The sequence below is a fragment of the Microtus pennsylvanicus genome, chromosome 2 (genome assembly GCF_037038515.1).
Source record: "Microtus pennsylvanicus isolate mMicPen1 chromosome 2, mMicPen1.hap1, whole genome shotgun sequence".
Lineage (NCBI taxonomy): Eukaryota > Metazoa > Chordata > Mammalia > Rodentia > Cricetidae > Microtus > Microtus pennsylvanicus.
In genome coordinates, this window is record NC_134580.1 from 128,835,917 (window position 1) to 128,863,501 (window position 27,585).

Below are 27,585 nucleotides of genomic sequence, written 5' to 3' on the forward strand. Positions count from 1 at the left end.
TCACCGAAGATAAAAGTACATATGCCATGCTTCTAAAATCCCTCCTGAGATTCTGTGTGACTGGCCAGGGAGCTGTGGCTAGATCTCCCAGCCTAGCCTTTGCCCTTTACATCCTGAAGTCTGTGGCCTTGCCCACCTGGCAGTAAAAGTTCATCAGAACATGCACCATAGTGCTTTTGCCATCATGGGCCACAGGGCATTAGGGCCAACTAATCTTTTGAAAAGCGGAACTCTTGTGTTGGCCAGGCAGGGTGGGTAGCACCTAGTCTTTAGGACACACCCCCAACCTTGGAGTCTTCACTCTGGGCAGAGAGAGAAGCGCTGACTAAACCCTTGAGCCTCTTATCTTCAGTCCAAAATTCAGAAGCCAGCTCTATTTCTCCCCACCCAGCTAGCCCAGGCCCTTCCTTCTCTACAGGCCTCGGCAGCACCAACCACTGTGCAGCCCGGAGGAGGGGAATACGGGAGACATACGGAGGAAAGTGGAAGCAGGCCTGTATCCATGGCTGTAACTACGGGCAGGTGCTATCAGTAACCTGATTATTTTACAACTGGGGTCAACTTCTCTGGAACTGGGTTCCTGGTGCCTCTGAAGCTGAGCCATTTGCATCTTCCAGGACTCAGAATTCTGGGGCGTGCCTCCTACAGTATTTTCCAGGCCTTTCCTCAGAGCTGTAACTCTATCTCAACCACTCACTTGAGAAAGAAAGGGAGGAGGATTTACGGAGAATTCAGTGCTAGTGGAGGCCATAAGGCCTGATCTGGAGCCCTGGGTGTGGGTTTCAGACCGTGGTGGGGGTGGGGATGTTCAAGGATGCTCCTAGGCCAGGCAGGAAACAGGCACTCCAGGCTGGCTGCCCCCTCCCCCACCATCCCCAGGTTTTTGGGCAGCAGGAAAGAATACCAGTGTGGGCAGTTCTCCAGCCCCAGCTCTCAACCTAGCATATATATTAGGATGTGGGAGGTGGCTTCTCAGTCCAGTGTTGGGCAGTGCCTTCTGGGTCACCTGTGAGCCTGGCCAGGTCAGGGAATGCTCGGCCTTGGAGCTGCTCAGGTTAGCATTATGCTCATCACTCCAAATATGCCAAGAAAGTGCTGAACCACATTTGACCCCAACCTAACCACTTCAGGCACTTACTAATGGAAACTGAAAACTCCCAGGATCCAGAGCAAGCAAAGGTTCATGCCCCTGTTGTGATGTTGTGATACTGTTACATGAAAGAAACAGGAGGGTGATCTGAGTCAGCTCCTGAGCACTTGGGGCTTCCAAGGCGGTTGTCAAATTCTGTACCCCATCAATGCCCACCTGGCCACCAGAAAAGGTGATGCGTTTTCCTGAGACACAGCACACAATTCTACTTCTTGCTAACAGACCTTGGCTTACCAGCCATACAAACACATTCTTGGGGGGAGGGGAGACAGTGAGGAGGCTTCCATCCTCCCCCTCCCCCCACTGACTCGCAGACTCTCACTGCACCTGTCAGAACCATGTTCATGTACCCATGTGCTTGCTCAACTGTCCTTGCCATAGTGCATGCCTGGATGCTAGAGTGAGCATGTCCCACACCTTCCCTAGCGTATGGGCTTTTGTTCCTAAGCAAAGGCAACGGACTGTTTCCCCAGCATTCCTCACTATGAGACCTCACTGATACCCCAGCTCCTGCCATCAATGGGCACCTGAGTTTCTTGGGCAAACTGGGTTCTTCCAGCCAAAAGGATGGCCAGAGGGGAAGCACTCTGAGCTAACCCTCTCCAGGTCTATCCTTCCAAGAAAAGGACTCAGGCTAGACTAAAAAGTTCTTGAGCAATTCAGAGATGGACCAGCTTCCCATTGCCCCAGGGTGGCTGAGGCCCTGGGAAAGAGGTTCCTCCTCAAAGTTAGCCTTCTGAGCAGGGAGGTAAAGCTGGGGTGCTGTTTGCCACTGGTAGGTGGAAAGGTGCTGAATGGGGTAGAGAGAGCAGAAGGAGGTGCTGCCTTAAGACTACTCTATAGCACAGCCCAACAGAGGAGCCTGGATTGCATTCAAAGACACATTTGGACTCAAATGGCTTTCCAATGAAAGGGTAATTTACAACCTGGGGTTAAGCTACCCACTGGGGCCTGGGCCATTAATGGGCTCTTTTCCCCACACCAACACACAGCTGAGAAACAGGCACGTTTTAGGGGTCAAGGGACCTGGTTCCACCATCACAGGCTCTGCCCACAGGAGTGAGGAGAGCACCAACACTCACCCCAGGCCCCAACACTGGAGTGTGCAGTGGGGGGAGGGGGCTTCCAGCTGATTCTGGGATAAGTAGGGCTTTATCTCAAGGGAGAATCTATTTCAGGCCACAATCCTCAGAAAGGGGGAAATCAGAGTCCAAACACCATTTCAGGTGAAATCAGGAGGTTATTCATCTCCCCTCAGAGCAGACAGAAAGAAAAATCAATGTTTCAGAGGGGGAAAGGGTTCCATTTGAATTAATGGGTTTGTGGCTTCTCCATTGATCTGCGCCTCTTCACACTTTCTTTTTGTGCTTTTGTGCTCTGAGGGAGAGGGGAGGGAGAAGAGAATGGCAGGGAGGGGGCTCTCGGTAAGGAAAAGGACGGTCTAACCTTAACCTTTCTCCGGGAATAATGCTAATTAGCAAGGCTTAATGAGAACTTCCCCCAGGAAGCTCGGCCTGGTAGGGGCGGCCAGACTACCCGCAAACGCAGCTCTGAGAAAGAGTAGGGTCACTTCTGAACCCAAGAGGCCGGAATAGGAGGGCGAATTGCACTCCCCCCGGGTATCCTGCCCGGGAACCCTAGGTGAAGGGCGGCGAGCAGCAGGAGGGCGGAGGTGTAAATCCACCTTAACCCTTGCGCGCGCTCTCCGCAGGCCCCCGCGTGGTGTGTTCCTTCACCAGGGGTCTTCAGAACCCTTGCTTCTTCTCCGAGGGTGCACACGAGAGGGGCTGTCGCTCCCCTGGTGGAGCGACAGGAGCCTGCCAAAGTGGTCTCAACTGTGCAAACCGCGTCTCAACTCCCAGCGCCTTGGCAAGGAGCCCCTCCCTGCCACTGTACGCTTCCCGTCCCCACATCCCCAAACACAGTCCACTTCCTTTCTCCCGGAGGCAGCGGCCACCCGTGCCTGGCCCCCGCCCCGCTGTCCGCGAACGTCTTCCTCCCGGGGACGCGGTGCGGAGCCCGCTGCAAACGGCGTGGCCGCGGCACAATACCGCGGCGCGGCGCACACAATCACCGCCCCCCAGGACCGGCGGCGCGCACGGCCAGGAGTGGGGTGCGCCCGGCAGCTCCGGGCACTTGAAGCTAGACGCACCTCTCCAGCGCCCCGCAGGCCCAGGAGCGCAGCCTCCGCCCCTCCCCGCTCTCGGGCACACTCGCCCGCCCCCAGCCCCAACCCACTCCACCCAGGGCCAGCAGCTCTCCCGGCGCAGGAAGCTCCCCTTGAGTCCCCCTCCTCGAACCCCACAGCTCCCCTAACCGCAGCTCAACGGCCAGCGGCAGAGCAGGAGGAGGGGGCGGCAGCCGAGGGCCCAGGACCAGTCCGGTCGCGGGGTCCCCCAGGACTCTGTACCTGGGCGGGCGGCGAGGCGCAGACCGGCGGTCTGGCTCTGGGAGTGAACCGGGCGGGAGGCGGTGACAGCCCCACCGCTCCAGCTGCTGCTGCTGCTACTGCTGCTGCTGCTGCCGCCGCGGCCGCCCGGGGAGAGGGGCTGGCACCGCTGCGGCGCGTCACTGCCCGGCCCGGGGGCGGGGGTGGCCAGGGGGAGGGCCCAGGCGAGCGGCGGCGGTGGCGCCGCGGCCCGGGAGGAAGGGGGAGGGGGGCACCGGGCACGGGGAGGCGGGGGAGGGGGCGGGACCGGGCACGGGGCGGGGGCCGGGGGGAGGGGAGCGCCGGAGGACGCACTCAGGGGGAGTAGGAGGAGCAGCAGGAGGAGGAGGTGGAGGGGCGGGAGAGAGGGAGGAGTGGGCATGGGGGGGGAGGGAGAAAGAGAGGAAAGGAGGCACCCAGGGAGAGGGGAGAGGAGAAAGGAGAGTGGGGGGGAGAGAAGGAAGAAGGGGGGGTGCTTGGCCAGGTATGAGGACCAGGGTGCGCTGGACGCGCTGCCGTGCGCTACTGGATAGAGCTCTTCTTAAGGGAGAAGAGCTTGGAGGAAGATCCCTGGGGGCGTGCGGCCCCGGAAAGGAGGCGATGGGAGCTGGGTTCGACCCTGGCTCCCAGAGGCTGCGGACTTCAAGTCTTGGGGCGGGGTGGGGACGTACCCTGCAAACTGTCTGCGTTCAGGCCAGGAGAGGGAGACTTGCCCCAAAGAAAGTGACTAAGGGAGGCATCGTCGGGAACTCTTGGTGCCGTAGGGCCTCTACACAGCCCTCGACCCTAGGCGTCTCTCAATCCCGGGCACCGCGGGTGTTCGTCGGGCAAGGCAGCGGGACCCGCGGGCTCAGCCCTACCTAGGAGGTCTTAGTGGGACCCTAACAAGGAAAAGCCAGGCACGTGGCCGACTCTCGGTCGGGCCCCCGCCCACACCGCAGGGCCCCCTTTTCTCGATCAAGTTCAAGCTTGAGCTCCTGGGCACCCTACCCACGGGCCGCCTCCTCCCCTCCCCTCCCCTCGCCTCCTTTCTATTCTGTACCATCTCGCTTCTCACTCTTCCTTTGTCTCTTTCCCACCACTTAGTTTGCACCCGCCCCTGAACCCCTCCTCTCCGCCCCGCCGCCAGCTCCAATGTCCAGACTGCGCTCACCTGTTCGACCCAAACATTCCGGCGACCCGGAGCGCTCGCCGCCCGCTCGCTGCCGGCTCCCTTTGAGAGCCCCCGCCCCACTCCGCGGGTCATTGTGCTCCAGCAGACCACACGGTGCCGGCTCCTTACGGCGCTCTGGCTACCGTAGTAAAGTCATAGCATAATATTAAGACTGCTGCCCAGACCTGGGCGCGCGCAGTCCACAGGGACTCCGCTAGAAAAGGGAAGACGCACGCCGACCCAAGGTGAGGTCTCGGGGCAAAAACACCTTCCGTCTTGGCATCAGGAGAAGACAGAATGGGGCAGCACGAGGTGGCTAGAGGGGTACCCTAAATCTCCGGGCAACCTCAGAATCGCCGGCGACCTAACAAGGTAGTCTCCTTACGGCAGAATTAAAACATCGACAGAGAAAAAAATGGGTTAGGGCAAACGCCCCCCGAACTCTCTACCACCAAGTCCAAAGGCCAGGTTAGAAAACATGGGCCTCGAATAAAGCTGAGCTTTAACAAGGATAGAGACGTACATGAAATTCTGTAGGGAGATGCCCCGCCCCCCAAAAGAAACCCAATAACGAGCCCTCCTCCTGGTTCCTATGAGGAAGGACAATTTCTACAGATTCCTTTACGCTACAACTCATTCACAGTGGAACCAGCAGAGGAGAGCAAACGAGACAGCCACCACGATTGTTTGCAATTTTGAAACAGACTGCCTTTAACCCTCCAACTTTTCTTTAAAAAGCCCTTTTCTTTCTTCCTCTGAAAGCTTTGCATTGTGAACAATCTATGATAGACAAGACTCCCTCTACAGGTTTGATCTGTAATTACAGTCACAGGTTCGGAGCTCCCTGTTCACGGATTAGAAAAGATGACACTTCAAATTAACAACACACAGACTTCATTCTGCACATGCTAAAGATCTTACTGTCAATATGAAACTCACGCTTAAAAAAAAGGATTTAGGCGTGTTACTCATTAGCGCCTTTTACTCCTGAAATCAACTGTGTTTTCAAATCAATTCACCAATTCACTTTTCCCACTTTCTCTATTAGACCTTTACTTCCCATCTTTTTGGGTGGAGGTATCTAGGGTCACAACCCTGTTGAGTCCATCTAGGGCAATGTGGGCGTTTCCAACATGGAAGCTGTCCTTCGTTGCTCTGAGTGAGATAATTCGGGCTCAGGATTTCCTGCCTCTTTCCAACACATTTCTTAAGACCTTTGACCTCGCCTGGCCTGAGTCACAATTTCACAGCAGTAGTGGACATCTGGGCTTGAAATATAAAGCCCAAAACAGCTGAAGTTCAAAGGTGAAATTGAACCCAGATAACCCTCCTCTCCTCAGACTCATCAGTGAGCAGAGTGCCGCTAAGGCCGGTAGGACTGTCCCCGCAGACACCAGTGTGCACTCATTTACCATCCTCCAAACACAACACCGAAGCCCCATGGCCCACAGACACCTTGGCTGGCTGGGAAGCACTTCTGAATGCCAGGAGCCTCCCAAGCATTGTCCCCACAAGGGCTGCCCCTCCTCAAGGAACCTTGAGCTGGTGGTTTTCAGTGTCCTTGTCCCTCTGACCAGTTCCCTCTGACCTTAAAGAGGCCACAGTGTGGCTCCCAATGTGGGGGAGGGTTCCATAGCAAGAAAAACAACAACAAAACCTGGTCCTTATTCCTCACTGCCCTCACATCACCAATCTCCTGGCTCAGCAGTAGGCACGTTTGGAAACAGATGCTAGAGGCAGATGCTCTTAGGAGCACCTACAAGAATCTTTTATGAGCCTGGCCAGGGGACATGAGGAAGGACAGGAACTTAGTTCAACCGGAGTGGACTCTGTGAGAACACTGAAAAGTCATTTATCACCACAAATTACCTCTTAATGACAGAGACAGTACCTGCCTGCTAGGGTGATGGAGCAATCACCTCTGAACTATGCCATCAAGTCAGCTGTCACAAAAGGGCCGTCACCTGATCTGATTCTGTGCACCTTCTGAGGTAGTTAGTAGGAAAACAGCTTCTATGCTGCTTATTCTCCGCGCCAGATCCCTCCCCACAAAAATGTTTGAATCTGAAGAAATCCAGAAAGATCACTCTTCACAGACAAACAGTTCTGAACTTTTCAAAAACAACCATGAGTGGGGGCTGTGGTTCATGCCTGTACTGCTAGTTACAGGAAGCAGGGCAGGAGCATCATCACAAGTTTGAGGCCAGTCTGGTCTGCACATCAAGATGCTATCCCAAAAGCCAAAATAAAAACAGCAAACAAAAATAGGGTAGCAGGTGTGGCAGTAGCTGTAGCAAATTCCTTTAATCCTGGAACTTAGTACTCAATACTCGGGAGGCAGGGGAAAGCAGATCTCTTGAATTTGAGACCAGCCTGGTCTACTAATGGAGTTCAAGTACAACCAGGATTGGTACATAGAGAAACTATCTCAAAAAACCAAACAAAAACAAAAAAAATCTCCCCCCAAAACCAAAACAACAACAACAACAAAACAACCAACCAAACCACTTATTGTCATACATTTAACTGCTATAGATGATGAGACTAAGGAAAAATACCAGCTAAAGGCAACATATGGGTTCCAGCTGGACCTTGGACTTAAGGGTACAGGTAGAGGGAGAGGCAGAAAGTGAGGACAGAGGAAAGGGAGAAGATGGGCTGGGAGGAGGGTCAAGTGCTCTCAAGGAGTAGACCAACATGCTCCTGATTCTAGACAGCAAAAATTGGCAACTGGGGGAAGACCTTGAGGCATGGCCTTTCTGGCAGATTCGGCAAGTGATATAAAAGTTCTAGGAACACAAGGGTGATGAGTGTTACCTCAGCACGAGGGATTAAGGGAGGGTGGGAGGTGAGACAGCGAGGGCTGCAATTCAGGCACTAGAAAAGGTTTGGTCAACAAGAGGCATAACAATAAAATTACAAGTCTATGAGACACTTGTCTTAAGCTGCCTTCTTTACAACTCTGAAACCTGGACAATGAAAGGCTCCTTAGAACAGTGGCTGAATGTGTTTGAGATGGCATGTCTCAGAAGGATTTTAGGTGTCACACGAAGAGACAGGCTGCACAACAATGACATTAAGAAACACCTCCATTGAGCTGGAGAGATAGCTCAGAGGTTAAGAGCATTGCCTGCTCTTCCAAAGGTCCTGAGTTCAATTCCCAGCAACCACATGGTGGCTCACAACCATCTGTAATGAGGTCTGGTGCCCTCTTCTGACCTGCAGGCATACACACAGACAGAATATTGTATACATAAAAAAATAAATATAAAAAAAGAAACACCTCCATCTATAGAAGGAAGTAAACTACAGGATACGGCTTGAGATACTTCGGCCATGTTATGAGAAGGGATGATGGAAGATACCCGAAGATAGCACTGCTTGGAGGACTACATGTGATAAGGTGAAGAGGAAGGCCCAAAAAACTGCATAAAGGAAGATTGTGGAACCTGGGTATGACAATAACACAAGCAACTAGGACTGCTCAGGATAGGAACAACTGGAGAACTGCCATACCCGGCTGCCCATGCATGCTTAAGCATTGTTGGGGTATTAATGGTGATAATGATAATGATGGGAAATGAGATGGCAGGGTCATATGGGGTCATAGGGCCAAGTGTGCTGAGCCTGGACACAGCTGAGAGGCATGGACTTTCATTTGGCCTGCTGAGGTGTTACAAGCTCAGTTAAGTTTCCAGATCAGGGCACACGGGATTTGAATGATAAAAAAGGGCAGCAGGAGGTAAATAGAATCCAGGAGGTCCAGCCTCTGTAGGCCTCCTTTCTCCAACTACAAAGTGAGCATAACATAGTATGTTCAACCCAGAACTTGGCAGAAAGTGTTCTACTCTGACATTAGAAACTCCAGGGCTAAGGATACAGCTCAATTGGTAGAGTACTTATCTAGCATACAGAAGGTCTTGAGTTCAATCTCTAGCACTGTAGTAACTGGGCATGTCTATAATCCAGCACTCGGGAAGTAGCAGTAAGATCAAGAGTTCAAGGTCATTACTACCTATGTGGTGAGTTCAAGGCCAGCCTGGAGCGCTGTCACTCCATAAAGAATGTGTGTGTAGGGAGCTGGCAAAATGACCCAGTGGTAAGAGTGTTGTTTTCAAGCTTGATGACCTGGGTTCAATCCCCTGAATCCACACAGTCAAAAGTTGAGAACACACATACTGTCCTCAACTTCCACACTCATAATGTGGTATGCATGCCCCCGAATAAATATGTTTTTGTTGGTGTTGTTGCTTAAAAAAATAAAGAAAAATGAAGAACTGAGTAGATGGCTGAGTGGATAAATGTACTGTGCTGGCTAATTTTATGTCAACTTGACACAAGCTAGTAAGTCATCTGAGGGGAGGGATCTACAGTTGAAAAAAAATGCCTCTGTAAGATCAAGCTTTACGCAAGCCTGTGGGGCATTTTCTTAAATAGTTATCCATGGGGCAGAGCCCAGCTCATTGTGGGTGGGGCCATCTCTGGGATGATGGTCCTGGGTTCTTTAAGAAAGCAGGCTTAGTCAACAAAAGGCCGGACTCACATCTTTAATCCCAGTACTCGGGAGGCAGAGGGAGGCAGGTGAGGTGGATCTCTGTAAATTCGAGGCCAACCTGGTCTAGAGATCAGGTTCTGGGACAGCCAGGGCTACAAAGAGAAACTTTGTCTTGAAAAAAAAAAGAAGAAGGAAGGAAGGAAGGAAGGAAGGAAGGAAGGAAGGAAGGAAGGAAGGAAAAGAAAGAAGAAAGTATGCAGGCAGGGTAAGTGAGCGTGTGGAGCAAGCCTGTAAGCAGCAGGCACCATGGCCTCTGCATCCCCTCCTTCCTCCAGGTTCCTGCCTTTTGAGTTACCGCCTTGACTTCCTTCAGTGATGGACTGTTACCTGGAAGCACAAGCAGAATAAACCCCTTCCTCCCCAAATTATTTTTGGTCATGGTGTCTCATTACAGCAATAGTAATCCCAAAACAAGTACTTATACAAGCATGAGGATTTGAGTTTGGCTCTCCAGTATCCACATAAAAAGCCAGACATGGCTGTACACACGCCTGTAATCTCAGAACTAGAGGTAGGAACTGGAAATACCAGCCTGTCCAAAAAACAGCAAGCGCCAGGTATAGCGAGAGACCCTGTCTCAAGGGAGTAAGGTAGTGACCACTAAAGGACGACGTTGTGAACACACGTACGTTGGTGTATTTGTGCATGCTTTTTTTTTTGCTTGCTTGGGTTTTGTTTGTTTTGTTTTGTTTTTTAATATTTATTTATTTATTATGTATACAATATTCTGTCTGTATGCCTGAAAGCCAGAAGAGGGCGCCAGACCTCTTTACAGATGGTTGTGAGCCACCATGTGGTTGCTGGGAATTGAACTCAGGACCTTAGGAAGAGCAGGCAATGCTCTTAATCACTGAGCCATCTCTCCAGCCCCGTTTGTTTTGTTTTTGAGACAGAGTCTCTCTGTGCAGCCTTGGCTGTCCTGAAACTCACTCTATAGATCAGGCTGGCCTCCAACTCACACCACTGCCTGGTTCTTTTCTACTGCCTTTTAATTTTTGGTAATTGTATGTTTGTTTATGTTTTGATGTAAGAAAATTTTACAATCTTATAATCAGGTTTAGTTGGGGTTTTCTCTTCACCAGGTTTTATTCCCAAATTTTCAGTGATTTTATTATAATTCATCTGAAGTTTCTTTTTGAAAATCTATATTAAATTTATCTCCACACAATTACTGAAGTAGAAGTTCAGTTTGCTTTTTTGTTTTTGAGATAGGCCTGAACTCAGTATTTAGCTGGAAGGATAACCCCTAAACTTTGGATTCCCCTGGGTGCTGGGAGTATAGCACTTATGAGCCTGGAGCTTTGTGTAACCTATGCAAACACTCTACCAACTGGGCTACAAACCCAGCCCAATTTGCTTTTGTTTCTAAATGGTCTCATTCGTATTCAAGCCCCCCCCCCACCTCCCTAGAGTCTCACGTGGTGGCTCATCATTACCTGTAAATCCAATTTCAAACCTTTTTCTCACCTCCTCAGGCACCAGGCACACACATGGTACAAACCTTCAGACAAGCATTTACACATTCACATAAAATAAAAATAAATATTTTTAAGAGGGATCTGTTCATATCTGGTGAGGGGGTTGGAGAGATGGCTCAACAGTTAAAGAGCACTGGCTGCTCTTCCAGAGGACCCGGGTTCAATCCTCAGCACCCACATGGCAGCTCACAACTGTCTATAACTCCAGTTCCAAGGAACCTGACATACATGCAGGCAAAAGACCAATATACATAAAATACAAATTAAATGATAAAAGAGATAATTTAAAAACTTGTTAAAAATATTTGATAAGGCCAGCATGCACCTCAACCCCATAAACTCTCTGCCTGTGTCACAGAGGGGAGTAACCCAGAATGGGGACACCCTGGGCACAGCACTGTCATGAAGAAGAGAAGAGCCTTCTAGGTGGGGAGAAGGGTCCTGAAAAGTATCTTTTCTAGGATGGTGAGGGGGGTGGTGTCTCCAGTTCACACGACTCTGTATTACTACTGGGGTGGAGGAGTAGCTTAGTTAATCCATTCACTCTTCCCAGTGGTCAGTTCGGCTAGCTGCAGCCTCCCAGCCAGCTCAGGCCCCCAGCTGAAGTCTAGAAGTAGCAGTCCAGTGTGCCTCCCTGCTCCGTTGGTTTCCCTTGTGAGCACACCAAAGGAGCCTGACTGGGGGAAATGCGGCCCCACCCCGACAGCCATGGCCACAGGCCATTATTCTCCTTTACAAAAGCACCTTAAAAAAAAAAGATTTATGTGTAAGAGTTTTTTGCCTGTATGTATGTATGTGTACTGTGCCTGTGCCTGGATCCAGTCAGAAGAGGGCGAACTCCTTAGAACTGGAGTCATAGATGGTTTCGAGCCACCAAGTGGTTGCTGGAGATTGAACCTAGGTCCTCTATAAGAACACCAAGTGCTCTCAACCACTGAGCCCTCTTTCCAGCCCCTTAGTGCCTTGATTTAAAATGCCATCAGGTACCCTCTGGTTTTGTCACTCTCCTAGTACAAAACCTTTATAGCTCCCAGCTCCTGCTCTGGTGTCCTAGGCTTGTGCAGCCCTACTGGCCTAATCTTCTTGTCTTTTCTGGGAACTCTGCTATGATGGAGTCACCATCTTTTGTCCCTCTTCATCCACGAGCAATCCTCTGTGCCTCTGATCATGCATGCTTTCAAGTATGTGCTCCTTCCACAAGCATGTTCAGAGCCCCTCACCTGTGCTAGGCACCATGACCAGTGCAGGTAACACAGTAGGGGATGATACAGGATGCAGGTCTGTCTCTGGGTACCTGCAGGCCAGCCGGAAGGAAGACATTAAGCAGATGACCATGTGGCTTCTTGATCTGGTGCTGTTTGTAGGAGGTGTATCCTATCTGAGCTTGACAGTTATGTGGCTATGAAGAAGGAGGGGGCATGTCCAGGAGGTCTCTGCTCAGGTGACATGGAAGCTGTGTTGATGGATGCACGGGTGGAGAGGGATTGCTAGGTAGGAAAATGCATAGACTGCCAATAAAACCCATCCACTGGAGCCTGCTGAACTCTGCTGAACTCAAGAGGCTGTCCGTAGGCAAATACCTGTCAATTTTGTCATACAGTGTGGAGCTGACAGTTTTCTGCATTATGCCTCTTGCCCCATCAGACTGCAAGCTCAGGGACAGAGGCAGAGTGCTCACATCATGCCATACACTGTGGTCTACGAGGGTCTTGCTCAGACCCCATGGCCCTCACTCCAGCAGAGTTGGCTTGGTGCTGAATGCAGGCCACATGCTGGGACTCTGAGGGAATGAGTGGAGTGCCCAGGCCTCTCCTCCCTTCTTCCCTGGCCTCTTGGGAGAGGCTTTACCAGGAGACCAAGGCTAGCTACCATAGAGTGTCCACTTCTATGGGTGTACAGACAGATGGCCCCTGAAGAGCACACCTTAGCCACCGCATGGTGGGAATCCTTCAGTCTTAGTGCTCGGGAGGCAGGGATACATGGTGAGACCCTGTCTTTACAAGAAAACCAAACCGATGCCACCCTAGCCGGGTAGGAGAATGACAGTAGCCTATTGTTGCTCGGCAGTGACGCTGTGTATGGTGATGCTCACAGACCTGCGTGTGAGAGCACATGCTGCAGCTGCAAAACCCAAACTATGCTATTAAAAGTCACAACAGTGGTCACCTTTGCTTGTGGCAGTGACTAGGAGGGACTAGTCTCTGGGATTTAGACAATGTTGTTTCTTGCTCTAGGTATTGGTTACAGGAAGTGGGAAGTGTACGAAACTCTGAGTTGTCTCTCCATACTTGTCCGCATATGGGTTGGTATGGACAATGTGCATCCACTGGAAGCTTGAGAAAGGCAACAAGTCAAGCCAGCTGCCATGTCCTAGTGATCCACAGCACTCTGGAACCAATCCTGCCACCCCACAGCCTCCCACCCAGGCTAGTTGTACAGTCACCAAGCAAAGGGGGTGATAATAATGCCACATGCACAGGAAGGCTGGAGACTTTGAGAGACTAGGTGACCCAAGTCACCCAGCAGTGAGGAAACTGGTGGGCAGAGCCATGGGGCAAAATAGTCACAGAGCTGGAAGCAAGGGGTAGGCGAGGGTCTGGATGGAGGTCTGGGTCTGTTGGATGCTTGGCAAGCGCTGTTAGAATAGGGTTCCTGAGCCAAAAGGCCTGTGGACACTAAGCCTCGCCAACTGAGTGAGGACAGTCACAGGCCAGCACACAGTATGTTCAGGGACCATGGTAGATTGGCAGACCTGGGCCTGTCTGGTGAAGCTGAGGGTATTGGAGCCCTGTTGACCTCAGCCTGACCCTATTCTAATGTCTGTTTTCCTTCCTCTACTCCTCCCCCTCCTCGGGAAACAATAGTGTTAGGATGCAGGGATGTGTGCTTCCACTGACCTGACTTTGCAGGTTACTCAGGTGCTCTGAAGTGGAGCCTCAGTCTTTTGCATGAAAAACAGACTTCTGGGACTCCTGCTTTCTCCTCATCTCCTGATCCCACCCCCGTTTCCTTTCCCTTTTCTTTCCTGCCCCAGTCAGAACCATCTTACTATCCAAAGGCAATGCCAAGTTCAGATGAAGGGACCCAGGCCATGGCAGGTCCCATAGCAGAATCTAGCTTACGTGGGACCTTCACAATCTTTCCCGGTTACATAGAATAAAAAATAAGAGTCCTCTCTTTTGCAGCCTCCCTTCTGCCTATAGAGGCAGCAACATGTCTGGAGTTTGGCCTAGAAAGGCAGCAATGTGAATCCGCAGCCTTCTAAGAAAACTTTTGTTTTTGCTGAACTAGCCTTGCTCCACCCTCCTCTCACCATGGATGGGATAAGATAGCAAAGCCAGCATGGTCCAGACACTAACCAGGCACTGCAGACCTCACAGCAGGACCTCCATCCCTCCACTTCACACTCGCTCCACAGGCTGCTAGTATTCCTGACTGAGTCACAGGGCTCCTATCTGGGGACAGACCGGACAGTCAGGAAGCCAGCCGCCATGTGCCTTCTCCCCAGTATTCAGAGCCAAGTACCTCCTGTTTATCCTGTGTTGTGAGGTCAGAGAGACATGCAAAGGGCCTTAACTTGCAGATGCCCTGGGAAGGAAAATAGCTTCCTCAGCATGGTTCCAGTTGGGCAGTGTGATACAACCATTTTAACTGCCCTCAGGTGGTGAGGCCTGCAGTGTTACTTGTGCTCTTGAGGAGTCTGTAGTGACTGGATCCTTCTCTCCAACTGTCTTCAGCCCCCTAACTTAAGGATCTTTGCGTCCTGCTATTGGGGAGCAGCAGGGAGGTGGGAAAAGTGGCGGAGATGAGGGCCAGGTGGGTGGGCTCTGGGCCTTGCCCGGATTTGTCAGTGACACATCTGTGTGATGCCAGCTTGCAAGGCTCTAGACTCCACCTCCACTTCCCTTGGGAAAGGGGCTCCACGGTGAACACCAGCCCTGCTGCTCCTCCTAGGACAGGGAAACTTCAGCCCTCAGAAGGGAAAGTGAGGCAGCCGTGCTGCAAACCTGGGCCACTAGATAGAGACCTTCACTTGCTATCATACCTGGCTGGTCAAGTCCTGCTCTGCTCAGGTAGCAGCATGCGGCATACAGCAAACTGTGTATCCAGCTGGCAAGCCCTTCAGGAGCTGTCTTTGCAGGCTGCTCCCCCTCTCTTCATTCCCTCTATTCCACCCCAGGGCCTTTGTACCTGCTCTTTCCTCTGCAGGAAGCCCAGAGGACTGGCTGGTTCTCAGCAGTCAGAGCTCTCTTCTCGGAAGCATATCCTCTTACTCCATTTGAACTCTGCCCCAAACACCTTGCTCTCTCCTGTTTTCTCTTCCTGACTTATTTATCATCTCCACAGCCTGTAAGTGTGGAGGGTGGACATGTTCTCTGTGCTTGTCACTGCCAGATTCCTGGTGTTCAGTGGCTCCCAGCACTTATTACGAACAAATGACTTCGGAGTGAATTAAGGAAGCGATTTCCTCAGCTGCAGCACACACAACAGTGGCAGTGTCATTGGGGGAGGGGTCTGGGGGCCACTCTCTCCATCTGAATGGGGGTAGCAGAGCTACCAGCCCGCCAAGGGTCCACAGTGGTCCCTCTGCATTAAACAAAGCTTCCAGCACAAATCCAACCTCAAAGGAGAGTGAGCTTGTTAATGATGTAAACACGGGTACAACCAGGAAAAAGCTTGGCCACGGCTTCTCCAGTCCACACAGAGCCATTATCTCTAATTGATCTCCAGACATCAGCTGCTGAGGCGGCTGGAACTCTCCTGTATCCTTCAGGTCTGGTTACAAAGCCCTAGGCTGCTGCCCATGCATGGAGTCAGGCTCGTGCGGCCCTGCTTGCTGGACCGACAGGTCTGTCTGGGCCCCATGGGAGTGTGTGAGCCACAGTCACTGTATTCACAGGCTGCATTTGGGTGCCTTAATAGGAAGGTCATGCCCTCAAGAAAAGATGACAAAAACAAGTTAGTACCCAAAAGAGCCTGATGCCCCAAATATCCCACTAGCCATGGAAGGAAAAGATACCTAAAAACCAGGATGAGAGTTTTCTTCCACCAGGACAAGGGTGCAAAAATAATGTGCAATAAAATCCAGGCCCAGGGACAAGATCACAAATTCTCACTGGGTCTCAGCGACGGGTCACAAGGTCAGCTTTCAGTTCAGTGACCATCTGGACATTTTGAGCTGCTCCTTCCTGGCCTAGCCCAAGAAAGAGGCACTCTTTCCTGCTGGAGCCCTCTTGTCCTTAGGGACAGAGCTGGGCTGAGCTACTGGGCTGCATTACAGCGGCTCTGGGAGGAGAGAGCTTCTCTCTTCATCTCTGGGCCCCAGCTAGTGGCTCTCGGCCTCCATCCCAGCTTTCCCCCAGATACAGGTAAGGCGTGCATGAGCTAGGCCTGCACGTAGGATTTCTGTTCATGGTCCACACAGACATGGTTGGTGCCTGTATTAGAAAATTACAGGTACTGCAGACATTTTTTTATCTGGTTAATGAAGTTAAAAAGGCTGCCTTGAAACCCTCATAGCGTGGACAGGGACGTGAGGAGCTGCCAGAGGCAGCAACCCTTTTAGGCCCAGGCTATCCAGCCCAAGAAACAAAAGGAATGCTGGCTACTTCTGTTTATTTTTCCACATAGCTTTAGGGATGTGGCAGGAGAGGAGGGCCAGGCCTCTGTGAGCCCAAGCTGTCCCAGTAAAAGCACGTTCATTCTCTTGGGAATATTTGGAAGTCACAGGAGATTTCTAGAAAACACTTAAGGATAGTCCATGGTATATTGATCTGGAAAATAATGCCTCTCAACCAGATACATCTGACAATGAGCTTCCCATGCTTCTCTCTGTCGTGCTCTGAGAGGTCACTTCCTCTTGAGGTCAAGAATGCCAATAGTGGGGCTGGAGCAATGACTCAGTGGTTAAGAGCATTTGCTTTACTTACAGAGGACCTGGGCTCATCCAGGGCCCTCTTCTGGCCTCTGAGGGTACTGCACACACATGGTGCACATACGCACACATGCAGACAAACACCCATACACATAAAATAAAAACAAATCTTTTATGAAACAAAAGAAAAATTCCAGTTGTGCTGAAGCCATTTTCAGGATGGCAGGGGCACCACCTGTCCCCAGCAGGTTTTTGAGTGAGCAAGAGGCTTGGGGCCAAGTGTATTGCTTAATTCTCACAGAGTCAAGTCAGGTGGGCCTCCACCAGTAAGGAGAGGATATGTTTAAAGAAGTATTTCCATCGCCAAATGACCTTTCTTCAAGTCAGTAAAACTTTGAAAAACAAAGTCAGCAAGAAGGCATTTATTCCTGTGATTATAAAGCCTTAATACTTAGCACAGCATGGGGCAGGAACAGGCAAAGGCCAGTGGCGTGAACACAAATGGATTCTGACTGGACAAAAATTTGGTAAGGTATAAAAGTAGTCTCAAAGCTGTGGGGAAAATAGGTTCCTCCTCCTCTAATGTCTAAATGGACAAAGATAATTTTTTTCTTCTGAGACAGGATTTCTTTGTATAATAGTCCCAGTTGTCCTGGAACTCTCTTCTCAGGCTGATTTCTAACTCACAGAGACAAAGATCAAATATTAAAAAACGAAAAGTTAGAGGCACCTGTCACCAAGTCTGATGACCCGAGTTCGATTCTGGGAACCTAGAGTTGAAACAGAGAACCGATTGGTCCCCAAAGTTGTCATCTGATCTCCAGACATGTTGTAGCACACGTGCCCATATGCATATGCACACAAAATAAATGAATAAATGATGCAATAAAAAATTTAAATGAAAACATGTTTTTCTCTGTCCACCCAGAGGGTCTGAAAGAGAAGACACTCCAAAAGCAGCACACTTAATACCCCAATTTTATTTTTAGCATGACTCTCCAAGAAGGGGAAAAGGCTTTCTGGGGGAAATGGCTGGTTCTGGAGCTGGGGCAAGAAAGATGAGGTGAACTGGACTGTTGTAGTGCCAAGGAGTCATGATAAACCAAAAAACCAAACCAGAGCCCAGGCCAAAAGAACCAGAGAAAGCAGACTCAGAGGGGTACATGTGAAAACGGCACAGGAGCTAACGGGAAGGGTGCCCAGTGGCCCAGATTGGAATAAATTTGATCAACAAAATGGAGGGGCATTGTGAACAGAATATGAAGGGAGCAGTCAGGCAGCCATTAGGGGTGGGGATGAGGAAAGTCAGAAAACTGCACTGCTTGGGAGGCCACAGCTCTGCCACATCTTTGGCAGTTCTCCTCAAAAACGGAGCGGCCAACTCTACAGGGAGATCAACAGACATTGCCTCAACCAGGTGCGATCAGAGCCAACATCAGATAAACCATGCTGACAGCCAGAAGCCGATGTGTCTGTGTCCTTCCTTGGAATGACCATAAACATTACCGTTTATATTGAGAAAGACATTCAAGAAATTCTAAAATCCCACAAAGCACATGACCAGCACTCATGACAACTGTCAAGGTCATCACAACCCAGGAAAATCTCAGAAAAATGCCACAGCCCAGGGGAGCCTTAAAGCACAGGGCAGCTCAGTGTAATAATGCATCCTGGACAGAAGGGACAAGAAGACTCAAGGAGTGTAAATAAACTTTGACTTCAGCTAACCGTGTATGGAGTTGGCCACTGTAACATGTTACTAATAGTTGAAACTGCTAGTAGGGTGGAAGGGAGTGTGGGCGTCCCCTCACCTCAGCTTTTCTGTAAATCTAAAACTCTTCTCAAACATTATCTATAACGAGAATGAAAACATCACTAAAAGGAAACACAGGGCTGGTGTGGTTGGCTTTTTCTGAGACGCAAATGTAGGCGGTATTAAAGGAAGAAGGAAAGAAAAAAGAAAGAAGGAAAAGAGAGTGAATCTGAGCCCATAAAAGATAAATGATAGGCATTCTCAGCACAAGAAAGATCAGAAGACACAGGGAAAGGCAGGGAAAGGCACTGGCCAACTGGAAATCCAGGAAAGCAAAGGCAATCAATGGCACGCTAGCTGGGTCAGCTACAAGTACGACCTGCACACAGTAACAATGTGAATAATGAGTAGTGATTTATCTAGACAGAGACACGGGCACACTGAGGGGTGGATGAAGAACTAGCGAGGGTGCTTGCAGGACAGGGAAAGACTTCCAAACTTCGTCTCCTGTAGCAAGAAATTCTTAAAATGACAATGACAAGCAAAGTCCAAATCAATACAATAATAATAAAACAAGTGCCAGAAGTATAAACTTGTTATTTAGAGACAGAAGGAAAATGCAGAAGAGATGGCTGAGGAAAAGGAAAGAAAGAGGCCTTCTACGTTGAGAAGAGAAACTAAAGTGGACAGGTTGGGGCAGGATCTACTGTTTTTGACAGTTGTTTTTTTTTTTTTTAATGTATTCTCCTGATAAAAGTACAAATGAAGACAAATAAACAAAAACACAGAAAAGAAGAAAGGCCTCCAGAGAGGGAGAGGCCACTTCTGAGGGCAAGCTGCCCTGGAGTCACAGGCAGATCCTGTCAGCATAACCCCTCGGTGGAAATGCCCCAAGGACCACACTTGTCTGGAGAAATTCAGGTGGCCACCTTGGCCAAGGCCAGTACTTCAGTTGCTTTTGTTTTTCTTCTGTAGCTCAAATCCTCCTCCAGAGTCAGAGATTTACTGAGGCAAGAGATTCTGTGATCTTGAAAATATAGCCACTGGTGTTCTGGGCCTCTCAAGATAGCAAGCTGAGCCCCCACGTCAGGTCAGGGACAAGAGGGCGATCCCAGAGGCTCTTTTTCCAGGAGGACTAGAGGTGGGACAAGAGAGGAGGCCAGCAAGAACAGAGAGTTCTGGGGCGAGGGATGTGAGCCCAGGGAGGAAGGTGAGAGTGGCCTGGCCCAGGTGTCACAAGGACATGGATGCCTCCAGGTCCACGCAGACACTGACTAATGAAAACTGAGGAAGGCAAAGCCAGACTGAGCGCCACAGCACAAAACTGCTGCCTCGCAGCATCTGACCTCTCCGCTCAAGGGCTAGCCAAGGAGGAAGGCTCTGACCATCCCCCCGGGAGGTTGCCTTTCAGCATGGGCACGTGGCACTTTCTGACAATTAACATGTGTTTGCTCAGCATAACAGCAACACCTCCTCTCACTCTAGTTCTCATTTTCCTTTCTGGACCATTAATAAATATATCAGGTAAATAAATGATTAGATTTTGCTGGCAACAAGCAGAGGCATGGCTCCTTTAAGAGGTTTCCTTGCTCAGCATTAGAAGCAAAAACTACAAGGTTTCTTTAAGAGACAGCTTCCTGGTTCATGCTGGCAGCACTAACTCTGGCTCTTTGGGGAGGTCCAGCATTTAAATGGGGTTTGTGAGCAGCTTGCTACTAGTTGCTTAATAATGATATACACCCACTCTGTCCCTGGAACTGGGGCGGTGAGCATGGCTTGCAGAGCTGGCAGTAAACACACCTCCACCATGTTGGACAGGGCGGAGCCAACAGGCAGGGGCAAGAAGGTGGTCCTAGCCACACCTGTTTAGCATCTAAAAACAGAGGTCAGAAAATTACAGAGATATAATAAGACAGAGAGCTCTGAATGGGTCACAGTGTTGAATAAATGTACATGAGCTTAAGAAAGAGTACAAACAGTCATAGATTAAAGGAGTAAAGATAAATATTAAAAAGTAATAATAAGCCATGTAAAGATGGAGTATACACAGAAAGTCTGAATTATGTATATTATTGTGTTTTCTTTGAATTTTTTGACTGTTAATGAGATAACTGCAAAGAGACATTTGATTCTGGGGAAGGCTAAGTTAAACCAATATAAAGGTATCTTGACTTCAAAATTTGAATCAAAGGATTTGTTGCTTTGGGAAAGAGGTTCTGCTTTTGTTTCCACAGAAGATGAGAATCTGTGGGTTCCTTCTAGGCTAATGTGGCTTGATGAAACAAGACATCCCCCCGAAAGGTCTCCATGAACCCTAAAAAAATCTTTGCCCAACAAACAGCAGGAAGCAGTTTAGAAATAACAATGAAAACTCCCAAAATTACTGTTTGTAAATGTTGATTTTCATTTAAAGGGGATTGATTATAAGTGATTGATGGTCACAGTCAATTTCTAAAAAACATAAGGGGATATGATGTAGAGATGAATACTTTGCATTGGTATGAATCCTGGTCTATTGAAACAAATTTAAGGTTGATTTTGTTATACTGTGTATATGTAATTCTGTTCTTGTTTAAGGTATTATGTTTATACAGTTCATTTAAAAATTACAGATTAATAGTTATCTATAATAGTCAAACTTGTCATGTTAGTTAGATTTTCTAGATGCACAGAGATATATTTCAGATGGGTAAGTATTCTTCAAACCTTTCAAAGCCCTACAGAATATGGCGTTTAAATTGTTTTAAGAACTTAGACTTTTCTCAACAGTGAGACATTTCTGCTTCTGGCAGTACCAATCTACTTAAGAGGATGATGGGCATAGAAGTGGCTTCTTATGGAGTTTGTTAGCCATTTGGGCAAGAAACTGCTCTTGCCTGGACTGCTTGACAGTATGCTGTATAAACTGGACATGCAGGACACACAGGAAAATGACTGCTGAACTTTCCAGAAGGTGAGACAATCCTTCAGGGTTCTTGTTCATGAAGAACAAGATATTCTGGTCAGATATTCTGAAGGACTCAGAAGAAAGTGATTGAGAAACTGCCAACATAGGCAAAACAATCTTTCAAATTTCCTGCCTCATGGAAAAGTCTTCCAGATACTATAGGCCTGGAGGCTGAAGATGGATGCCCCAATGCTACATAAGAACTTTGGGTGACTGTCCAGGTAGCAAAATGTCTATGTCAATTCTAAAGTTTTGGAAGTTGCTTGCAATACATATCCTGTTTGTATATCCTTCTGGGGTCTTTGAAGAGTTGAAGACAGATAGTTATGGATAAAATTTTCCTTAGTTATGATAAAAGATAAATTAGAAATAAAACTCTCCAGATACAAATAGACTAAATATTGTAAGTGTAATTCTTGCTTGATACCCATTTTTTATATATAATTTGACTATGTTAAAGTTAAAACCTTTAAAAGTTAAAAGGGGAGATGATGTGGGATTCCCCTCTGTATGCTATGAATATGTTTTATTATCGTTGGTTAATAAAGAAGCTGCTTATGACAGGGCAGAATAAAGCCAGGTGGGAAATCTGAACAGAGATATACAGAGAGAGTAGGCAGAGTCTACTAGTAGACGTCATGTAGTTGCTGAAGGAGGCAGACACCATGTAGCAATCTGAGAAGCAAGAGGTAACAAACTATGAGCCTTGTGGTAAAAGATAAAATAATAGAAATGAGTTGATTTAAGATATAAGAGCTAGCTAGAAAGGTACCTAAACCTTTGACCAAACAGTGTTGTAATTAATATATTTTCTATATGATTATTTGGATCTGGGCAGCCAGGAAACCAATGCACAGTTTCCATTTATAAATCAATCAATCAATCAATCAAATCTTAGTAAAAAGGCCACCCAAGTTCATACACACTGAGCAGTAGCAGATATGGGCACGCAGATACCACACCGCTGGGGATGACCTTGAAATCCTCCTGTAGTGCTGGGACTGCAAGCATCAGCCACTATGCCTGGTTACTGTAGTGTTGAGGATGGAGCCCCGTGCTTCAGGAATGCTGGGTAAACACTGTTAGTTAGAGTGCTAGCTAGGCTACACCCCAGCCCTTACATTCCCTTACATTCCCATTCTGTTGTTCCTCCACACTCTCATGTGGCCTGACCTACAGAGGATAAAGAAAAGGGCCTCACTGTCTTTGGGCTCCTAACCCTTTCTGCCAAGGGCTACACCTAGGAGTCAGGCACAGTTTGACTCACTGTGACCCAGGGACAATGATTCTCCTTTGCGTCTGTCATTTTCTTGGGTTATTCTGATCAAAGAGTAGGTTGGAAAAGTTTGTGAGACAGAAAAGAGGAGGAAGGCTCAGAGACGAGAATCACTCTTCTGCTTTACTGGCTCCCTTCTTCAAGAGATAATTCAAAAGTAATGTGGTAAAAAAAAAAAAAAAGTAATGTGGTTGTGGGGCTGGAGAGGCGGCTGAGCAGTGAAGAGCACTTCCTGCTCCTGCAGAGGACCCAGGCTGAGCTCCCAGCACCTATATTTTGACTAACTCTCTTTCCTCTAGTTCCAGGGATCTGATGCCCTCTTATGGCCACTGTGGGCACCGGACATACATGGTGCACACACACAGTAGTAATAAATAAATATAAATAAAATTTAAAAATGAACGATATGTTGGAAGTACCGGAAGCTCAAATGTTCACTGATGATCAGAGAGATGAAAGAAATAACAGTCCCATACAAAGAGATTTTTCTCAGCTGTGAAAGGATGGAGTTCTGAAACAGCCCTTGACTTAAAGGACCCTGAAGATACAGCACTAAGTCAAAGCGTCCAGCCAAGGCAGGACAGTGCTGCCTGAGGCCACACCTGTGAGGGAAGTGCAGCAGCCAAATCACGGACAGAGAGTACAGTAAAGGTTTTACACACCTGGAGAGGCACCGTGTGGCTCCTTTATGGGCACAAGATTTCATGAAAAGGGATGAACAAACCATGAAAAGGGCTGGGGAGATGGCTCAGTCAGTAAAACACTTGCCACAGCCCATGTGGAAAAGTTAGATGTGGTGGGTGCATGCTTACAGCCACGTGGTCAGTCAGCTCCAGGCCAGTGAAGAGAGAGACCATGTCTAAAATAAGGTGAAAGAGTTACACCCCAGGAATGACAGCTGAGGTTATTCTCTGCCCCGCCCCCCCCCCGCTTGTCTTCTCTCTCTCTCTCTCTCTCTCTCTCTCTCTCTCTCTCTCTCTCTCTCTCTCTCACACACACACACACACACACACACACCTGTGAATATAGACAGCTGCTGATGGTTGTTACTCAACATGATAGGAGTATGTTGTAGCCACTTAATCACACACTAAAAACAGCTTAGTTATTGTATGTATTTGCAACAGCCTCTGCGCCCCCAGCTTTGTTAGTGTTGTTTTCCCATTTTCTTGGGTTCTTCTGAGCAAGGGATCCGCTGGCCTTGAACTTACTACCAGGCAGCTGGGGATGACCTTGAAATCCTCCTGTAGTGCTGGGACTGCAAGCATCAGCCACTATGCCTGGTTACTGCAGTGTTGAGGATGGAGCCCCGTGCTTCAGGGATGCTGGGTAAACACTGTTAGTTAGAGTGCTAGCTAGGCTACACCCCAGCCCTTACATTAGGTTTTTGGGGTTTTTGTTTGTTTTGTTTTAAGTGAATGTGGTGGCTGAGGGGGTGGGGTGGGAAGATGGCTCAGTGATAGAGATCTTGCTTAGCCTGTGTGAGTCCCTTGGTTCCACCCCCAGCACCGCAAATAAGAAACAGCTTTGGAAAGTGCTTCTGATGTGCCCAGCCCAGTGCTCGCTATGTTTCACATCACCTGGCTCCCTTACAAAGAAGGGCGCTAAGACGATTCAGTGGGTAAAGGCAGCTGTTGCCAAGCTTGGCCAATACCCTAAGTTCAATCCACGGACCCACACAGTGGAAGGAGAGGAACATGTCCTGAAAGTGTCCTGTGCCCTCTACACCAATGCCGTGGTGCACAATGCTCCCCCCACATGCATACACAAAATAAATAAAGAAGCCACAGTAGTCAAGAAATGCTCTCAAAAAGGAACAAGTTTGATTCCTAGCCGGCAATTCACAACCACTTGTAACTCTGGTTCCAGGAGGCTTCCCAGACACCAGAACACACGTTCACATACCCACAGTTAAAAATATCACCTCTTAGAGCAGGGTGGTGGTGGCGCACACCTTCAATCCCAGCACTTGAGAGGCAGAGACAGGTGGGTCTCTGAGTTCAAGGCCAGCCTGGTCTACAGAGTGAGTTCTAGGACAGTCAGGACTGCCCCACAGAGAAACACTCTTGAAAAAACAAAATAAAAAGAAAGGAAAAAAAAACCAACCAAAGAAACAAACAAACAAAAAGAACCTATGCGGAAAGTGTTTTCTTTTGACGTTCAAGTAATTAATGGACAAAATGGAGGACAGAGAAGTGAAATCCTTTAGACAAAGTCACCCAGGGTGAAGTGGGGGTGGTGGTCTGGAATCCTGACTGGAAACAGGGTCAGCTCTCTGCTTTCCAGGCAAAGAGGGAAATCATCTGGAGAACCCAAGTGAGCCTGCAGGTTCCAGGTGTAGGTCTGTTCTGACCATTTGTCTGCCCTGGACTAGGGTGGCATGAAAGAGAGGGAAGCAGAGGTTAATGGAGGCAAAGTGGTGCCCCTAGCAGGTTGGGCTGAACAATAGAGCTTAATACTGCTTCACACAGCTATGAGAACAGTAAAACCATTAGGAGACATTAGCACTGCTGGGAGGACAGACAGGTGCAGACAGTCTTCCCTCTGGACAGAATTTGGGGTGAGGAGACTGAGGCGTAAAGTAGGGTTCCACAGATAAAGTTTACATGGGGTGAGGGCAAGATGGTCCTGCTTCCTAATTGTGACTCCTATAGTAGGATCTCCCTTCAAACACTGCAGTCTCAGGAGCAATCAGGACAACCAGGACACTGAGGGCACGTGGACTTCTTGTGGCCACTGCGGCAGTCGCAATCTAGAAGAGATGCCCATTGGTGTCCCCACCCTCACTATTCCCTTTTTTGTTTTGTTTTTGGTTTTTCCAGACAGGGTTTCTCTGTGGAGCTCTGGCTGTCCTGGAACTCACTCTGTGGACCAGGGCTGGCTGCGAACACGGAGATCTTCCCGAGCTCCGGGTTTAAAGGCGGGCATGGACAGCTCTAAGTTTCCCTCTTAAGGCAGTCACCCCCCAGTTTCCAGGCAAAGCCAGCAAGGTACTCCTGAAAATGGGTAGAAGTGGACAGGGTTGGGTGGAAGATGGGATCTTTTTCACTATCCTCTCCATCTTGTGCTTTCGGCAGGGGAGTTGTTTAGTCTAACTGTTGTTACTGGTTTTCCTACAGAGTCTGCGTGTTATTTCATTACAAAAGGATGAAAAAATAAGAAAGGGGGAATGGCAGCAAATGGGTTATTCTGTGACAGAGACAGGGTGTGGCTCTCGGTGCCCACAGCACCCTCTGGGAGGGGACCGGGCCACTGATAGGTCGGTCGGTGCCTACTGGGTAGCCTGCATCCCCTCCTGGGACCTGACTGTCACAGCTCACTGCATGTCCCTTCCCTGCCTCCTTTAAGAAGATACGGCTACCATCTCTACAACCAAGGGTGACTTCAGTCCTTTGTCTCTAAAACAGTTTGTGATAGGCAAAATCCTCTTGTTTTGAGTTTTTGAACCCAGGCTGGCCTTCAACTTGGGGTCTTTCTGCCTCTCCCCTCCAAGTGCCAAGATTACAGTATGGGCCACCACCCCAGCAGGAAATAACACCTCTTTTAGGACACTATTCTCCATATTTTCAGCTCCCTGTGGTCACTTCGATGATAACTAGAGCCATGCTCTTTGGGGAGGTCTCTGTAGAGAGTGTCATTTAGTGTAGTGGGGGTGCCGGTGTCAGCCCCTGGTGTTAGGGTTCCATATTTCTAATATCTGACACAGAGAGGGACTAAGTTCCCAGCTGCAGAAAAACCCCAGCCCATCTTCACCATCTCATCAGACAAGATGAGGTGCACATGCACCGCCCTACCTCCCCGTTATCTCCTGGACATGCAATGTTGGAAGACCCCAAAAGGAATGATTGGGCAGTTGCTCCCCACCAAGTGTATGATTACATTGACCTTTTCTACCCTGGCCCGGTACTGGGGACTGACTGCTTTTGCTTTCACGTAGCTCACATTAGAAGCTTGCCAACACCACAGGTGTCAGCCATTGGCACTCGGGTCAGTGATGGAGTGAAGCTTTGTCTCGGAATGTTCGGCGTGACAGGGCAGAACTTAGGCCAAGGTAGGCTCTGGAAGAGAGAACTTGCCTGAAAGGAGGACCCTGCTCTGCCTTCACTGTGAAAGGAAGAGGCTACTAATGCAAGGATATGTATTTTTAGTTTCAACTCAAGCAGGAGGATCAGAGACTTCAGGTCCTTGGCCCCTTCCTTGCTGCTGTAGATAAAACAATCGGGTAAGCAGAGTGATTTCTCGTTTTCCCTTGTGCCAGCCATAAAGCAGGGACAATAGTGCTGCCTGCTGCCTGTGAGACAGAGGCCTTGAAACTCCTTGCTGTTCATGGGGAGGTGAGGCGTGAAGGGGGGAGAGAGGGGTGCTGGAGATTGACATTTCCCAAGGAAATATGGGATACTGCTATTGCTTCACCCGCTAGAATGCAAGGAGGGTTTGCCCTTTGATCCCCCTCTCCCACAGACAGGGGAAACTGGTATTCTGAATCTTCTCACTCCCAGCCCCAGCCGCAGTCAGCTCCTAGAATACTTGGGGACAACGACTCTCGCAGTCTTATTGTGGGAGTAGCTTGAGCCAGGCCAGGACAATCAGTCTGTGAGTTTTGGTTCGCTAGATACTTGCCCAACACTTGAGTGTGGCTGTAAGTTTCCCCTTCTCCATCAGCAATGGAACTTCTCACATTCTGTCTCGTACAGGCTCTGTCCTCCCTTGACCATAGGGCCTTTGTGTAGGTTCTTCCTATGGTCTGGAACTTTTCTTTCTTTCATGTCTAACATCATCTAAGGCATCCTTTGCTGTGGGAAGCCTTCCCTGACTCTGCCGCGGACCCTCCGCTGGACATCTTGAGTACCCAAATCCACATATCCCGGAGGGCAAGCTTCATAGCAGCACCGCTCGGCCCCTTTTGCTAAGCTCTAGAGCCTGGCTCACAGGAAGGGCCATCTTTGTGAAGCCCTCACCCCCTGCCCTTG

The 27,585-nt window shown here is 49.1% G+C and overlaps 1 protein-coding gene across 4 annotated transcripts in view; it reads right to left on the bottom strand.

The window, feature by feature from the left end:
* The window catches only part of Nol4l (nucleolar protein 4 like), a 119,440-nt gene that overhangs the window by 31,001 nt on the left and 60,854 nt on the right, over positions 1-27,585 (bottom strand). The window contains exon 1 of one of the 4 annotated variants that reach the window (XM_075962569.1): positions 3,561-3,700. The exons of 2 other annotated variants lie outside the window; for them this stretch is intronic. The gene's annotated coding sequence lies outside the window, so the exon portion shown is untranslated. Of the gene's footprint in view, positions 1-3,560; positions 3,701-27,585 lie in introns of those variants that run through there. One more of the 4 variants, XM_075962568.1, reaches the window with a different exon arrangement.